The following is a 19,446-nucleotide window of genomic DNA, read 5'->3' on the forward strand; positions in this document are numbered from 1 at the left end:
GAAGATATAACCTCGGAAATAGAATTTTTGTTCTTACGCAAGGTTTCACTAAAAAAATGTATAGGGCATTTTGTGTAACTTAAAGAGTTTTTCAAGAAATGAAAATTTAAATCAATTTAATTAAAAAATTTATCAATTTTTAAATTTAGGCTTGTAAAGAATATCCTAATTTAAAACCTCATGCAATTATTATTTTTAATTCTTGCAATAAGATTAATTTTCTTAATTTTTATTTATTAAATTAAATTAAAAAAATTTATTTCCTTTATAAATTATTTTTAAATTAAATTAAAGTATAATTTATTTCGTCACTATAGTTAATTATTTTATTTGAAACTAACAGTTGGCAAACATGAAGTTAGAGAATTGATTCCACCTTCATGTTGTATTTGTTTGCTACGTAGATAAAATATTTTAGGAAATTGACATGAATTCTATGTCAATGTCCTTATCTAGAGGGGTTATGTTTATATTGTCTTCTAAATTACCATCTTGTAGTTTAAGTTTTAAAGAAACTGTCAACGGTATTTTATTTTGGTCATGATTTGGAACAAATTTCACTAAAAATATGTAAGTTTTCAATTCTAAATAACAAAAAGCGCTACATAGCGACTAGCGCTAATAGTAATCCCACTGCTGAACTATTACTTTCTTTTAATTCTCATAAATTAAATTTCAATTCATTCAAGAACAAATGTTACTATCTTTTTCCTATAAAATATTATGAAGTAAACCGTACTTAACCTGCGTATACTATGTTTATTCTATTTAATTGTTTTTCACTTACCTTTGAGTTTAACAGTACAGCAAAAAATCTCTTTAAATTTTACTTATGCTTTATTATCTCTAATTTTACTTTTTATTTTATAATTAGTATTTCAATAATAATAATTTCAACATATTTATATAATCGTAAATTGAAATTTTAAATAAACACGTGGGTAAACAAATAAACACATTCCCTTATTTCGCATTTAATGTCAAGATTGTTTTTTGTTTTAATCTTTATTTTCATTTTCAATCAAAATGAAGTTTGTTGCACAACAACAATGGCGTTCTAATAATTGCAACCCATTATTAATTTTTACAACTTTAAATTTCAAATTATATATATATATATATATATAATTTGAAATATATATATATATATATATATATATACATATATATATATATATATATATATATATATATATATATAAGGCCCTCTCTCTCCAAAATTGGTTTAGATATAAACAATCAGGTAAGGGATTGCTGATTACGAATCTGACGTCAGTTTTTCAAAATTCAAAATGGCGCATCCAAAATATGGGGGACTTTTTTAAAAACTACATTGGATTTGCTTGAAAATGTTTACTCAGGAGTTTTTGGGGTTGCTGATTACGAATCTGATGACGATTTTTTAAAATTCAAAATGGCGCATCCAATGTAGCGGCTAATTAAAAAAATATTCATTGGTTAGTTTTTAAAAATGATAAATGGTGAATCTAATATGAAAGGTGATTTTTTAAAAAACTACTCCGATTTATCTAAATATTGTTACTTGAATCGCTGAACATGAATCTATTACTTTTAGCTACCTGAAGCTAGTAGGCGCATCCAACGGCATTTCCTAGGTGCACAAAAGGGTGCACTCCTATACACGGAGTTATTTTTCAATATGGATATTCAAGAAGAAATGTTAATGAGAGAGTTTGCGTTTCAAACGACATTTTCCGGTTATGTAATATTACACTTTGTCAAATCAGTATTATATTAATACTGTCGTGGTAAAAAAATTGTAATACAGAAATAGCAAATCGGAATAGTTTAAACAAAAATGGCGACCTTACAGTTTTTCATTGTCGCGGTAACGAACCAGTCTGTATGATCCATATTTACAATTCAGAATTGTTACGTCAACTGTTATTTGGTTAATATTCGTATGAGTTCGAATTTTATTATAAAACATTTCTTTACCCCACGTGAAAAAGTTCCCTGGAGACTCCTGGGAAAATTTTCCGAAAAATTTTTATTTCTTATCAAAAAAAGGACCTAAGTATTTTCTGGTTTCTAGGTCAATTTTGGTTAATTTCCACAAGGAAATTAAGCTGAATTAAAAAAGATGGAAAACCAGGAATTGTCAAAATGTCTGTTAGGTGTCAAGATCACTTTTACACTACTGTCAGAAATTGTGCGACCTCTGCTTTTTCGATGACTGTAAAACAGTTTAAATCTTCAAAAATATTAAAACTAAAAATTTTTCCTTTTAATTTCATAAAAGCAAAAAAAAGTCTAAAGAAATGACACCTTGACAAAGAGAATATGTTAATTTTTCAATTAGATATCTAATTGTAAGAAAAACCCAATTTTCAATGTTTTTACTATTTTTTTTGTTTCTCTGTCAAAAATTAATATTTTTAAACGTTCTTGGGCTTATTAAAATCGTTTTTTGTCATACAATTCAAATTATTTAAAAGGTTATAATTAATAATATTAATAATATATGTAATAATTCATAATCAAATGTTATAATATATATAATAATATGTTATAATTAACATTTAGACTTTTGTTAGCTTTTATAAAATAAACAGGAAAAAATTTTAGTTTTCATACTTTTGTAGATTTAAATAACTTTATAGTCGTCCAAAAAATAAAAATAACTTGTCAAAATAAATTCAACATTTTAGCCGTCAATCGACCAATAATGACCAACTAATGGGACAGAGTTCGTCTAAATTATGGAAAATTTGAATTGTCAGGTATTGGTGCCAATATTATTATGTAATATTATTTATTATTTTAATTTAATATTATTTTTTTGGTATTTTATAATACATATCTACATACATTAATAAAATATTTTCATTTTTTATTACAAAAAAGGAGTAATTAAAATGAGCAATAATAAAAATAAATAACATAAAAAAGTTTTTAAAAATTTTCATTGCAAATTTTTATTTTCGTATGTAATAAATTTTATAATTCTAATAAATAATTGTGAATCAAGGATTATATACGTTAATTCTATGAAAATTTAAATGACAATCCATAAAATATTAATTTCAGATGTTCGTGAAATTTGAAAATTAAATTTTTTTAAATCTTTGGATCTACCAGTAATAACGTCAAAAATATGTTAAAATGCGGCACAATGGCACTGAAAAAATAGGTATATAAACTTTAGTAACTATCTATCAAAAAATGAAAAATTTTTTATTTTTAGTATTTTTCAAAAAAAAACGTATTCTTTAAATTTAGTATTTTAAGTTGGACCAACACCTAAAATGCTGCTAAGTTTCAGGTAAATCGACGGAACCGATTGCGCGGGATGCGCGATCAAAATTTTGGGGACAGACACACAAACATACATACATACAGACATTTTTTTTCCTATGTAATTTTCGGATTTTTTAGTGTATAAGAAAAAAAACTATAGAAAAAATTTTGAATTCTAAGCAATGTACAGACAAAAGTCTGATTTTATATATGGGGTAAAGTTCTTGTAGCGAACTAAGTGAAAAAAAAGTTTATCGGATCGGGCTGTAACTTGCACATAGTTTAGCCCTAGGGTTGAGTAATTTAACCACGAAGTATTGTTAGGTTTTTTCAAAAGCCGTCGAAGAGGGAGGGGGTTGAATTTTTTTAAAAAATTTAAACAGTGAATTTTTGAAAACTTGTAACTTTTAAACAGAAAGGAGAAGAAAAATTTGTCCTGTATGTTTTGGAAAGGTTTTTTCCTGCACTTTCAAATGGTGCAAAACTTTTTTTTAAAAATTTAAATTTGGCCCTTTTTTTATAAATTAAACATTTTTTCGAATTTTTTTTAAATTTGGTTCTTTTTATTTTATTTATTTATTTTTTTTGGAAAACTAAAAATGTGTATTTTCACCACTAAAAATATTGAGATGTCCTTTTTTATTTTTGAAATATTAACTAATTAATTAATTAATGTTAATAAAAAATGAAAATTTGAAATTTTGTATTTTTTTAAATTTGTCTTTCAGTAATCGCAAGAGCACAAAAAAATTTGCAAAACATATGTGTCAAAATTTTTTTTGTTTAAAAGTTACAAGTCTTCAAATATTCACTGTTTAAATTTTTCAAAAAAATTCAACCCCCTCCCTCTTCGACGGTTTTTGAAAAAACATAACAATACTTCGTGGTTAAATTACTTAACCCTAGGGCTAAACTATGTGCAAGTTACAGCCCGATCCGATAAACTTTTTTTTTCATTTAGTTCGCTACAGGAATTTTACCCCATATATAGGTAAAGGGATTTTTTAAGAAACTAAATATTCGATTATATTGTTCATTTAAATACTTAAATAATGTTAATTTCTCATTTATAAAAAATAACTAGAGAGAAATTAATAAAGAAAAGTTATAAAAATTATTAAAACTAGAAAAGGAGGTTGGAAATTGAAAATTTACAAGAAGTTTGTTTGCATTTGAATTCAAGCTTTGAAAAAAATAATTTTCTTGATTTCATGAAATTTGATAATACTGAAAACATTTTTAGCAGAATGTAAATAATGAAAATTAAATTTATAAAAATATCAAAAAAATGATTGAAAGATTATTTAATTAAATTAAATGTAGGAAGGTTTATTTAACCCTTCAATCCCAGATACTCAAGTTTCATAATCAGGCTTTAAAGAGTTAATTAAATTCACAGTTTTATTTTCAAAAAAACAGTTATTTAAGGATTTCTTGAAGACTTTTACAATAATACTCAAATGTAATAATTTCGAAACTTACAAAATTATTTTTATTAATTAGAACATATTTTTGTATTTGACAATGATAGGCAAAATAGCACTATAGAAATAACACAACTTCAAAAATTAACTGAAAATATAAATAGTATTAATAAAATTATTATTTATCTTTTTTGAAAATATTTTTTTTTATATTCTCAGGTACAAATGTATAATGGAAATCGTCATTTAGTCATCAACGAATTAATCATCACGAGCAACAGAATCAGTATCATCATCATAATCTTAATTAATATTGTTGTTATCGTCGTCATGGTATTCACATTTATCAACATTATTTTCTTTACTTGGACCATCATCATTAATATCATTTTTTTTCTTTTAGGTTGACTTAAAAATTGTCTAATCATTTTCGCATCAGCTTCTTCATCTTCTTTAAAATTGTAGTCATCATCATCACCTTGGTTTTGGTGGATTAAACTTTTCATTTAGTTTTAATAATTTCTCTTCTTGTTTTTGTTTTTTTTCAAAAACTGGAAAATCTTATTATCTTGGTAAATTGTTAAACTGAACAACACTCAAGCTACTCTCACTTCAACATTGTAAAAGTGTGTACCTGGGCCCGGGCAATGAGACCTTTTTCGGAAAACTTAGGTAGTATAAGCGAAACCTTCGAAGGGTAAACTTATATCGGTCTTCACACTCTTATATATATATATTTCCAATATTTCAAATAAACTTAAGTTAATTGTACGAGTATCTTTTATTTCTTGTTGATAGTACACCTAACCTGAATAAAAATTCAACAAAAAGTATATTATTAAAAGTTATGTTTGAGTGATTTTTTTAAACTTTGATGTTTGTAGACTGCAGGACGATAATTAGTATTTGTAAATAGAATTGTAGAATTTTTCATTATATTTTTCAATTGAAATTATTATGAAAAGCGCTAAATAAATTTGAATAAGTTTTATAAAACAACGGGTAAACTAATCATTTAAAAACATTGTTTAAATGAACATTTTTAAAATTTATACTATTGATTATTCGGTATTATAAAAAATGTATAGAAAATTTTTTAAGAAATTAAACTCTAAAAAGATGCTATTCGAATCAATCAAAAATATTACAGTTAGATATGTAAATTTTTTTTGCACTATTTAGAATCTAAACCCATATTTTTTTATAAAAAATAAAAGAAATTTTTTTATTTTTTACAAATTTTATTTCTATAAATAATTAAAAAATTTTAAACTTTATATGACGAACAAACAATAGTCTTGTGTAAAAAAATCATAATGAAAGATTAATAGTTACATGTTCCTCATCATCCTCTTCATCAGTCTTTGATCCATCATCAGAAATGACTTCCGTTAAAGGTGGATACCTTAATCTCGATTTATATTTTAGTGCTATGGCCTTCGCCTTTGTACCTACATATTTATTACGTTTACAATTTTTGTAAAATTTATCTCTTGGTGGTATTAATTAAATTTAATTTTCAATTTCCCCAAGTCTTTTTTTTAAATTTACCTACACATTTTTAAAATTAAAAGTTTTCGAAAATTTAAAGTATTTTAAAATTAAAATAATGAAAATTTTAATTAAAACTTTTCGCAAAGTTCTGAAATTTTATTTAACTTTTTTGATAAGTTAATTATTTAAACAATTTAGAAATTAAAAATATTGTTCTTAACATATTAATATTTATTTGCAGAAAATCAATAAATATTTAAAAAATTTAATTATTATTAAAATACTTACTTTCTCGTTCTACAAAGGCTACGAGTGCATAGCACCATTTTTTTGTTACCAAAACATTTTGCCAGGTATTTTTTATTTTTATTAAATTCAAATCCATCTAATTGAATATCCTTTAAGGGTACAATATACGATATTTTATCGAAATGTTTTTGACATGGGTTTATGTATTTTATACACTCCCAATCCCTTTTCCTATTCATGATGAATTTTTTAAAACTGTCAAAACTTGGTTAAATTTTTTGTTATATGTGACTATTTACAGTTACCATAGTAACGGTTTATACTTGAAGAAGGTATTAATAGAAAAGGCAATTTATTGTCAAAGGATAGATTTAATTTTTAAAGCTTTTTTATATTATTTTTAACATTATTTTTATATTTTATTAATTGCATTTTTAATAAATACAAACCGTAAATTTTGCGTATTTATTTAAAAATTATTTACTTTACAAATTTTAGGTTGATAACAGTTAAAAATAATAATAAATAACCCGATATTGTATACGTTCACCTTCATCTCAATTGTCTTGGTAAGACAGCTTCAAAATTACCACCTTGCACCTGAATGCAGGCCTTAGCCCGTCGTATAAGGTTTAGACTGCATCGATTAAGCATTCCCGGGGTTATTATAGTAAAAGAATGTCTATGTCTATGCCCTGACTACTATTTTTACTTTCTTTTAATTCACTAGAACTCCGAAACTTTTGGTCAAATATTTTTACAATGTTCAGCAAACACATTACATTTTAGTAGATCGTTCGAACCATATGCGAGAAATCTCAAAATTCGGCCTACAGGGAAAGTTATAGAGAAAAGTCAAAACTATGTACATCCCTGACTACACTCCCCTAAACAATTGTTGAATTTTGTAATATTTTTAATTAAAAAATAATGTAAGATAATTGAATTGAATTAATTTAGAGAAAAATTTGTTAAACAAATCAAATAATAAAGATCTGAAGAAGATCTACATTAGTTACTAAAGAACTAAAAAAATCGGACAAGTGCGAGTTACACTCGCATTAAAACCGAGGGTTCCGTACCCTTAAACCTAAAATTTGAGGGGTTTAAAGATTGAAGGCCTAGATAGAAAACATAGACATATTCATAGACATAAACATAGAACATAATCTACGCATAAATTTGAAAATAATGTGAGCGCATAGATTTGAAAATAAATTAATAAAACTAAAAAATAATAAAAATATCAAAAAATAAAAAATGTCAAAAGAGAATAAAAATAGTAAATGGTAAAAAATAGAAAATGGCAAAACACTACAAAAAAATATAGCAAGCACAATTGGAGTTGAAAAAAAATCAAGAATTTGCCCCAAAAAAAGGAAGAAAATTTTATCTTTCTAGATCAAAAATTGTAAAACTTAAGGAAAAAGTCCACTTTTTAAAAAAATTGTATGTTTTGAAAAAACTCAATTAAAAAATTTTTTTGGTGAAAAATCATGATTTTTATCGAAAATTATCAGTTTTTCCTTGAAAACGCTATAATAATCAACTTCAATCGTTCTCGCTATATTTTTTTGTAATCTACACGCAAAATTACGTAAAAGTGTATACACTGCGACCTGAGTTTAGCGGCGGGTTTGGTGGGTCGTTCGCTAAACTCAGTAATGAGATTTCCCGAAATCGGCGTCAGCAATCAGGGCCGTACGAACTACTTGAAATACGAAATCCTTAAACTCTTTTTTTGAAAATTCTTCATCTTATAATACATAATATTTTTATTGCAATAATTATTATAATTATATTTTAATTTTTAGATTTTATTATAATTATAAACAGTAATAAGTAATACTTAAAATTACTTTTAATAAAAATTCAAATAATTGTACTGACATCAGACAAGAAAGGAGAAAAACTCACCATTTGACTTATAAATTTTAAATTTATTTGAAATTAAATAATATAAATTTCATCAAATATAACATTGAGAGCAAATATTAAAATTAAGATTTTCATAAAGTAAATTTATAAATTTGCTGGGAGTGAAAACAAAAATAAAATTTGTATACATGTATATAAATAAGCTTTTATAATTTAACAAATTTTTTATTTAAAATTAAAGATTAAAGAACCTTGTACCTCCCAGACGAACGTCTCCGCTTGGTACTCATTTTCAACTAGAAGGAACCGCGTTGCCTTACTTCTACGCTCCTGCTCGAGTCGGAGCATCTTACGCTTACCGCTTAATTACCATCCTATTGTTGCCGTTTCCGAGATTTTGCTAAACTCGGGTCGCAGTGTATATTTGAAACTCTTTAGATAAAATTTTCTTCGGTTTTTGAGGAAAATTCATGATTTTAAACGAAAATTATCAGTTTTTCCTTGAAAACGCTATGATAATCAACCCGAATCTACACGTAAAAATACGTAAAAAAGTATAAATTTGGATCTCTTAGGATAAAATTTTCTTCTTTTTTTATTCGAAAAATCCATGATTTTTTCTAAAAATATGAGTTTTCCTTAAAAACAATATGATCATCAACTCCAATCGTGCTCGCTATATTTTTCCTGTAATCTACACGCAAAAATACATAAGTATACCAGATATGAACTGTCTTGGTCAAATAGTGTGTGCGCTAGGTGTATTAAACGCTTTTTTTCAAAATTTTTGATTTTTCCTTGACAACGCTATGTAAATTGATCCGAATCATGTTCGCTATATTTTTCCTGTAATTTTCACGTAAAAATACATAAGTGTACCAAATTTGAGCTCTCTATGTAAAAAGATGTGGCAACCAGAGGGGGGGTACATAGTCATTTTCAGGGATTTTTCGTAAAAATTCATGGTTTTTCCTTGACAACGCTATGATAATCAATTCCTATGAGATTCGCTATATTTTTCCTGTAATCTACACGCCAAAATACATATGTATACCAAATTTCAGCCCTCTAGATAAATTCGTGTGACCGCTAGGGGGGGGGTACATGCCTTGTTTCACTAGTCTCATTAATAGGGTTCCCCCTTCGGGTACGGAACCCTAAAAAGACGTATTTTGTTTAAAATATTTTTGAAAAAAAATTTAAAATTCACATCTTATTTAAATAAGTCGAAAAAATCAGAAAAAGTCGAAAAAGTATAATCCAAGTCCAGAAAATCAATTTTTGAAAATTTGATTCTTTTTTAAAAAAGGTCTTTTAAAATTTCTATGAATTAATTTTAAACTGAAACAAAAATTTTGATTCTTTCAAATTAATAATTATTAAAATTTGGATAAAATGTATTTAAGGTTAATTAAAATTAGAGTTAATTGAAGTGTAAATTAAAATTAAAAAAATTAAAATTTGCAATATGCAAATTAAAATTTACATACATTAATCTTACAGTTGATTAAAATCTCAAAATAAATAATGTTTTGGCAAATAACAATTAAGATTTATTGAATTTTGATAAATGAAATAAAACTTGAATAAATTAAATATTGGATTAAAATAATGTGATAGATATACAAAATAAGTGAAGCAGATTTTCAAATTTCTATATATACCTCGCTTCTGAAACCGTTGTCTGGACCGTGGAGTATGACAATCGCAAATGTCTTGCAACTGGCCGCAATCCAGTGCGTGGATTATTTTGCACATATCGAGTATTCGCTGTTCAACCCATGGTGCTCTTGCTCTTCAATAAGCTCTTGGTCTATTTCTATTATTGGGCACTAGTTCCCCTCCTGGTTGATTTACCCTAATCATTAACCTAGTAATTACGCGGTGTTCAGGAAACCTTTGTCGATCAGGATAGCGTTGACGATAAAGCTCTGCTGCAACATGTGAATTTCCACCCGCTTACGCATGACACTGAATCATATTTGTGTACTCTTCTGCTGTGTAGTGCACCATTTTGTACAAAACGTAACAAATAAATAAAAAATATTCACTAATCACATTAACAAAACAAATGACAGTCGAAGTTTTTTCGTTTTTTTGTACAATATGTGTACATGGTACTGAAATAATCGATTTTTTTGACGAAATTTCATTTTTCAAAATAGAATTTGACAAAACTTTTTATTAAGACGATTTTTAGGTACCGAATTTTTATATTAGAGAATTACACTTTACCCAACTTTTTATATTAAAAAATCTAATTTAACCGGATATTAATTTAGCAGAATTCTCATTAAATGGAGTTGTAAAGAATTGACAATTTTAAATGTAAGAATTTTAAATTCTTAAAAGCTTAATTTGTCAGAATATATATTTGTACGAATTGTTATTAAAAAAAATTCTTAAAACGGAGAGATTTCATTAGTTCGAAATTGCAGTGTTTTTTTTAAATTAGAACGTTACAAAATTTTTTGTGATAATGTTATTGAAATGAATATAAACTTTATCTATAAAGAAGGACCTGCCTCTTATTTGATTTATTCAGGTTGAATTTTGTAAAAATATTTATATAAATTATATTTACAAAGGAAAAAATGAATATTTAATATCTAAAAGAGTTGTGTAAATTAAATAATAATATGATTATTAATTAAGCCTCAAACACGTCCTCAAAGTCGTTCTAAATTATGGCCTCAAACACGTCTTCAAAGGCGTTCTAAACTAAATCTTCAAACACGTCCTCAAAGTCGTTATAAATTATGGCCTCAAACACGTTCTCAAATTTGTTCTAAATTATAGCCTCAAACACGTCCTTAAAGTCGTTCTAATCTAAAGCCTCAAAGACGTTGTTTAAGACGTTCTTTTTATTAATATGATATTTGAGAAGATATTTATTTGTTATTGAAAAATATTTGTCTGACAATTTGAAAAAATTTAATAATGCACAAAAAATGATGATACAAATAAGTTACATTAATAATTTGGAATAATTTTGTTTTAAAAAAAGAATTAAAAAAATTAATTATAGTAATAACTAGCTGTCGCACCCGTCTTCGACGGTTATAATATTTAGATTTAATAAATTTTGAAATTTATAATTACATCCAACTATACGTGTTCTCCTGTATTAAAATATCTTTTTATAAATTTTTAATTATTATTTATTCAATTCAATTTAATTTTTTCACTGCTTTTAATAAAATTAAAATAATTTAAAATTGTATTTAATTTTATAGTATTGAAAATAAAAATTATTTTAATCAATACAATTTAAATTAAAAGTTTAAAAAACTTTAAAAATTATTTGAAGAATAAATTTTTAATAGAAAAATTTCTTTTAAAAATTTATTCTAAAAAATGAATATTTAATATCTAAAAGAGTTGTGTAAATTAAATAATAATATGATTATTAATTAAGCCTCAAACACGTCCTCAAAGTCGTTCTAAATTATGGCCTCAAACACGTCTTCAAAGGCGTATTTATTCAATTGAATTGAATAAATAATAATTAAAAATTTATAAAAAGATATTTTAATACAGGAGAACACGTATAGTTGGATGTAATTATGAAAATAATTTAATTTTATTATATCTATTATATTATATTTAAGTTTATTTAGTTTATTTAGTTTTATTATATTTAAAAATAATTTGTATCTATAATAATAATAATAATAATAATATTCAATAATAATAATAATAATTTAAATATAATAATTGTTAATTTCAAAGAGTAAAAAAGTAATTTTCGATTTTTTATTTTTACAATATCTGATTTCATATTCAGATTTGCAATTATTAATTTTAAAATTCTGATAAAATTCTTAAATTAAAATTCTTAAAATTTCTTGTTAAAAGCATACTTAATTGGTCACAAAATTTAAAAAAAAGAACGTTTAGTAAAGAATTATCAAAAAATAAAAAATGTTAAATTTTAAAAATTTTTTGAAAGTGTCATATTTTTGTTTAAATTAATATTTTTCATTGGTGTGCAGCTAAGATTGCGTTTAATACCCAACAGACTAAAAACATTATTGTTTTACTTATAAAAAGTTGAACATAACGAATTCTTATATTACAATGTTATTAAAAAAATTGGAAATTCAAAAATTTGATTTAGACTTTTAAATTCAGACTATTTATTAATTTAATAAAAAAATTGATTGTATTTATGTGAAAAAATTAGGTACAAATAGTTTCAAATCAATCTTACAAAAAATAAAAAATTTGCATTTTTTTGATTTTTTAAAATTTTTTGAAAAAATGTCATAACTTTCGTTCATGTTAATATTTTTTAATCAAATATGGCTAAGATTTTAAGTTACGTTAAGACTGAATACACTGCCAAGTTTCACCTCAATCGGTTGAGCCGTTTTAAAGTTTTGCCGGTACAAAATATTGACGACAGACAGACAGATAGACAGACAGACAGAATTTTTATTTATGGCATATTTGTTATCTTTACTACTTAAAATGATAAACTATGCAAGAAAAAATTAATTTGGAGCAATGTACAGACAAAAGTCTGATTTTATTAATATAGATTTTTATTAAGAATAATTAACATAAAAATAAAATTTACATGAAAATTTCAAACATTTTCTATTACTTTTTTTATTGTAATTGAATAAATAAAAGAAAAAAAATTGTGTTTAATTTTAATTGATTATTGTTTTGATTTTTATTAGGGTCAACTTGGGTAAATCCGAACGCTTTTAGTAAGTTTCAACAATAACATAAGTTTTTTCTTTTAAAAGACAATACTTCCGGTATTCTGGTGCATGAAGTTGTTACTTTACTTCCATAGAACAATTTTATGGGGTAGAAAAAATTTTTGATAAATTACAATCGCAGGAAACTTAGCGTTCGTATTTACCTCGATACTTTGCAACTTTCCTAAAATATGGGGGTAAATACGAACGCCACTGTATTTCAGAAAAATCTTAGGGAAAATAAATTTAAAGTATTGCAATTGTTAAACTTATATAAAAACTCAAAAAAAATACGATAATAAACCTATTATGTAATAATGCATCATATATAAATACAAAAATCAAACAGGTTAAAAATTAAAATGCATTACACAAATAAAACCTTCAATAACTTTATCAAATCATAACGGATTTTTGCAAAACTTGGTACAGAAAGTATTTTGGAGTGATTGAATGTAAATACAAAAATAAAAGTCAAATTTTTTAAATTCAAAATGGCGTACTTTCCTAAAACTTATTTTTAAAAATGATCAAATTTGCTAACCCTGAAACCCCCCGAGTAACAATTTTCGAGCGAATCCAATGAATTTTTTAATTCTCGTCCGCCATTTTGAATTTTGAAAAACTGACTTCAAATTGGTAATTAGCGACCCCAAAAACCGTAGAATACCAAATTTTATTAAGATCCTGAAAAACTTTTTTCAACAAACCATTTGGCAAAAAAATTGAAACACTCCTTCGAGAGAACAGAGATTAAGTTTCTGCTTATTAATTACTAACGAGGATACGTATAGAAAGAAAAACTTTTTTCTATGTACTTTTATAATGTTAAAATAATAGTGTAATCAAATAAAAACAATTTTGTGTGGCTTTGATGTAAAAAAAAATTATTAAAAATACCGTTCGGATTTACCCCAGTTTTCCAATTTTCTTGGGTAAATACGAACGGTCTGATATTATTAATAAAATTTTACAGAAGGCAAAAATCAAATATAGTTTCTGTTCTAGTATTCATAACAAACAATTATAAATAATAAAATGAATTTTTAGCTTCTTTTTCTTCAAATACGAGACAAAATACTGAAAGAGTGTCATCTTTGATTTTCAATCTTTTTTGCAATACTTGTTATCTTTGTTTATGCTGTTGCTAATTAACAAACAAAAAATGGGATAATACTTAAAATCTCTTCAAGAGGATCTGAGGTAAAAATTCTCATATCAAACTTATTTTTAAAAATTTTAATTAAGCTGAAATAATTAGCGTTCGGATTTACCCCCCGTTCGGATTTACCCCGACTGACCCTATCTAACCTAACCTACATTTTTAAACAATTTTTTTACAATTATTTTCTTTTACTTACCTTTAAATACATTTTATCTTCCGGACAACTTGCACCAGTCATTTTAATTATTTTGGTTTCACCATTGCACTTTATAAATAATTTTTTATTTATTAATTAAACGAATTAAAGTTTGATGTCTAGAAACCAGAATTTCAACATATTAATGGGGTTAAATTCCTGTAGCGAACTAATTAAAAAAAAGTTGATCGGATCGGGCTGTAACTTGCACATAGTTTAGCCCTAGGGGTGAGTAATTTAACCACGAAGTATTGTTAGGTTTTTTCAAAAACCGTCGAAGAGGGAGGGGGTTTATTTTTTTTGAAGAATTTAAACAGTAAATATATGAAGACTTGTAACTTTTAAATAAAACGAAGAAAACAAATTTGACCTGTATGTTTTCGAAAAGTTTTTTCCTGCTCTTACAAGTTGTGTAAAAATTTGTTTAAAAATTCAAATTTTGACTCTTTTTTTGAAAATTAAACTTTTTTTCGAATTTTTTTTAAAGTTCGGTCAATAAAGGTATCGTAATTCTGACGTTTGTAAATGAAAGTTGACAAAATTCCGTATTCAACGAGCCATATATGAAGTACTTATGGTTAGTGGATTGTTAATAAACAAATGGCTAACGTGGCAATTGTTTATAAAAAATCTTCTCATCCAAAATAGTCCATATTGGGATCTGACATGGGGGCGGGGCCTAAAGCAATATGGCGTAAATTGGGTAACACTTTTAGTGAATTTACATGGGATGCAATAGAACAAAATCGTTTAAAAAATATTGCTTAATTTAATAAATGTACACTACCGTCGGAAATTGTCGGTACGATTGACGTGCTCGGGATGAAATGTTGATGTCGCACCTAAATTAAGATATTTTAAGTTTGAGAAAAGCTAGAGACTTGAAACTTAGATCACCTGAAAGCTGATAAAATTCTGCTTCTGAATATATACCTAGAATTTTTTTTCGACTTTCTGGAGCGATTATAACACTGGAAAGATTTCGAAAAAAACGTCTAATTTTCCCAATTTCGTACCCAGTTTTTGATTCCCTGCATAATCTAGGAAAATGCAAGGAATAATTTGTAACTCCTACAACATAATCTTTAAGATCTTAGCTTTAAAAGTAATTTTTAAGACTTAATAAATATTGTTTCGTTTTTGAGATAAGTTGAAAAATGTCAGAGCATGTTTTTTACACAACTGAGCGTCAAAGATTAGTTCTTGCATCCCCGCTGCTTCGCCCGTTCCTTGCGCCAGGGCCGAATATGCGTGCGGGCCCCTGCTTGAAACCCGTCTTGTATTTTCTTACATTTACAGTTATTGATTATTATAAATGTTATAAATATTTTATTATTATTAATATTTATATTATTATTATTTATTATATTATATTATATTATACTATATATAATTTAGTGTACATAAGAAAGTTCTTTTGTTCTGAAAATGCACTTTCTGCCCTTTTAATCGAGACTAATATATTAAAAAAAGTATTTGTTAAATTTTTAATTAACTAATAATAATAACATTTATTAAATAAATTAATTAATATTCTAATAATCAATAACTGTAAATGTGAGAAAATACAAGACGGGTTTCAAGCAGGGGCCTGCACGCATATTCGGCCCTGGCGCAAGGAACGGGCGAAGCAGCGGGGATGCAAGAACTAATCTTTGACGCTCAGTTGTGTAAAAAACATGCTCTGACATTTTTCAACTTATCTCAAAAACGAAACAATATTTATTAAGTCTTAAAAATTACTTTTAAAGCTAAGATCTTAAAGATTATGTTGTAGGAGTTACAATTTTTTCCTTGTATTTTCCTAGATTATGCAGGGAATCAAAAACTGGGTACGAAATTGGGAAAATTAGACGTTTTTTTCGAAAACTTTCCAGTGTTATAATCGCTCCAGAAAGTCGAAAAAAAATTCTAGGTATATATTCAGAAGCAGAATTTTATCAGCTTTCAGGTGATCTAAGTTTCAAGTCTCTAGCTTTTCTCAAACTTAAAATATCTTAATTTAGGTGCGACATCAACATTTCATCCCGCGCACGTCAATCGTACCGACAATTTCCGACGGTAGTGTATAAGTAAATTTTTTTAATACAAAATTACTATTTACATTCCTATTGACAAACATGAATAAAAATATAAAAGAAATCTTATTTATATACAAATGATTTTCTCAAATCCAGCGATACATGTGCAAGAAAAGTATTGTATTTTCCTTTATATTTCATGTAATTATATGAAAATTTATAAATTTATGTATTTCATTTTTCATTGTAAAAGTCTGTTAACAAGAAGTGAAAAAAAAATTTATTTATCCGTTTTTACAGTGATAAATTAACTTTCAAAATGTTCACATGCACGGGTAATATGAAAGATTATATAAACTCCAAATTTTAAAATCTTAAACTTACCTGGCAAAATGTAATCACTTCTTTTGAAATGCAGAGAACATACTCTCATAGAAGGCTTTATACTGTTTATTTTTAAAGCATTTTTCCAGGCCTTTAATTGATCGACTTTTTCAAAATTATCGAACGTATTTTTCACATCCACTACTCGTTGTTTTGGTTTCGGAAATTTATGGAAAATTACGCTTAAATTTTTCGCTACAGTACTGCCACAGCCTCTCACAGAACACTTAATTCTGCAGGAAGATTTCTCACGTGGTAAAAAATGTAGCTTCATTCATAATGATAAAATAATTAACAATGACAGCGGAACTACAATTGCAAGTGACACAAACAGTTAACCAAATCTAGTTACATTTTTCAACACCAGATGGCATGTGTACGAATGTCAGATCCCATATTCGTTGGATGCGGAATTACGTCAGCTTTCAATTGGTACCTTCAAGATTGCAATAACTTTATTTATTTGTGAAATATTTCATTTTTTATTAATATTAATTAATTAATTAATTAATATCTCAAAAATAACAAAAAAAAGACATATCAATATTTTTTGTGGTGAAAATACACATTTTTAGCTTTCATAAAAAAAATAATGAAAAAAAATAAAAAGGACCGAACTTAAAAAAAATACGAAAAAAAGTTTAATTTTCAAAAAAAGGGTCAAAATTTGAATTTTTAAAAAAAATTTTTGCTCGATTTGAAAGAGCAGGAAAAAACCTTTCTAAAACATACAGGACAAATTTTTTTTCTGCTTTCTGTTTAAAAGTTACAAGTCTTCATATATTCACTGTTTAAATTTTTCAAAAAAATTCTACCCCCTCCCTCTTCGACGGTTTTTGAAAAAACCTAACAATACTTCGTGGTTAAATTACTCACCTTTAGGGCTAAACATGTGCAAGTTACAGCCCGATCCGATCAACTTTTTTTTCACTTAGTTCGCTACAGGAATTTTACCTCTTATTCTAATCGTTTAACTCATATTTTTAAATAACACGTGAGTATTTACATTCCCCTATTTCGCATTTAATGTCAAGACCGTTTTTTGTTTTAATCTTTATTTTCATTTTAAATCAAAGAGAAGTTTGTTGCACAACAACAATGGTGTTTTAATAATCGTAACCCATTATTAATTTTTATAACTGTAAATTTCAAATTATTCTAAAACTATTTAGAATTTTGCATCAACAAAAAATAGGTCCTTTAAAATTTCGTTCCCAACAACATACTTCAATTTGGTACTCGTTTACCCAATCACCCTGTATATAGGAAAAATTTAACGCTTTTTGCACTTTTTCTAATCAAGAAAGTTTACTATAATTGTATCTTTGTTTAATCTTAGGAATCGAAAATTTAACGCTTTTTGCACTCTCTTTTATGAAGGAAATTTACTATAATTGTATCTTTTTTCAATCTTAGGATTTAAGAATTTAACGCTTCTTGCACTGTCTCTTATCAAGTTAAAGTACTTTAATTTTATCTTTGTTTAATCTAACACTTGTCATACTTTATGTATCCAAGGAATATAACATAAGAGTGTCTTTTTCTTATCTAACTGATTTAATAAGACGAAGATTCCCTGCATTCAGGGTTAAGTAAGTTGATCTATAGAAATCTATAAATCCACAATTGTGAAGTAGTTTGATATAAAAGTTGAAAAGAAATATTAATTACAGTATATAAAGTGTTCTGAAATATAAAAAGTATAAAGTCAAATTGAAGTCTAAAGTTTCATTTAAATAGCAATTATTTATTTTCCAAATTTATTGTCAAAGAAATTCAAGTTTGGTGAACCCAATACTCTGAATTTTATAAATAAAATTTGAGATATTGAAGTAAGTGAATTAAAGAGTCTTTGTTGAAATATTATTAAAAGAAACAAACAAAGAATAAAAAGGAAACGACGACTCCCATATTATGACAAATGCGAGAGTCTAATTTTAAAGTCCAGAACGAAAAGTAATCTGATACTTTTCTGTTACATTATAATTGTCATTATTTTGGTGAGTTTCTTTAAATTATTATTTTGTCTGTGGATACAGGTTCTTATAAAACATATACTTACACTACATAGATTTTTTTATACACACAGTATATAAATAAATTTCTTATTTAATTGTTTTTGACGAAAACAAAACTATATATATGGACGTTAACTTCTGAAGCAATATTAGAACATTCATTCAGCATTTTTGGTTTCTGTGGTCTGATTCTTATTTCGAACTCTTCCCTCACGTTTCTTAGGAATGTGTTTACGCTCGCATTTGTTTCAATGTCATGTCTTACGAATATTTCTTGAGTTGTAATATTCATACTATCTATATGTTGTCGAATTTTATCTTGGCATATAATAAATCTACCTGTAAATGAATCTAAACTTTCATTTTTACCCATTATACATAAATCTCGCGCTCTCTGAAGTGATTCTAAACTTTCTTTTTCCCCAAATAAAAATCGTAATCTTTCGAAAAAATCTGCAAAAGTTTTAACTGCATCTGCTCTAACGGTATTTGCAGCTTTTCCAACTAATTTTTGTGCAATTATTGCGTGTAGTAATGTCAATCTTTCACTTCTTTTTGTTTTTTTCTCCGATATTCTTATTATTAAATGAATAAAATTCTCTAAACTTGTTCCATTGAATTCTGGTATTAATTTTATGCTTTTT

At 26.0% G+C, this 19,446-nt stretch overlaps 1 protein-coding gene and 1 long non-coding RNA gene across 19 annotated transcripts in view; both read left to right on the forward strand.

Moving 5' to 3' along the window:
* LOC127276984 (neuroligin-2) overlaps positions 1-19,446 on the forward strand; it is an 856,047-nt gene that overhangs the window by 467,153 nt on the left and 369,448 nt on the right. The gene's annotated exons all lie outside the window — the stretch shown is intronic.
* Positions 2,619-5,456, forward strand: LOC127276988 (uncharacterized). Of its 2 annotated transcripts, XR_007842296.1 has the most exons (4): positions 2,619-2,744; positions 3,052-3,154; positions 4,905-5,018; positions 5,089-5,456. It is a non-coding gene; the product is annotated as an uncharacterized LOC127276988 (long non-coding RNA). The 2 variants fall into 2 exon arrangements; XR_007842297.1 differs by having other exon boundaries at positions 4,905-5,456.

This window comes from Leptopilina boulardi, unplaced genomic scaffold (assembly GCF_019393585.1).
Source record: "Leptopilina boulardi isolate dan_hultmark-lab unplaced genomic scaffold, ZJU_Lbou_2.1 LbouV2_162, whole genome shotgun sequence".
In the NCBI taxonomy this organism is placed as follows: domain Eukaryota; kingdom Metazoa; phylum Arthropoda; class Insecta; order Hymenoptera; family Figitidae; genus Leptopilina; species Leptopilina boulardi.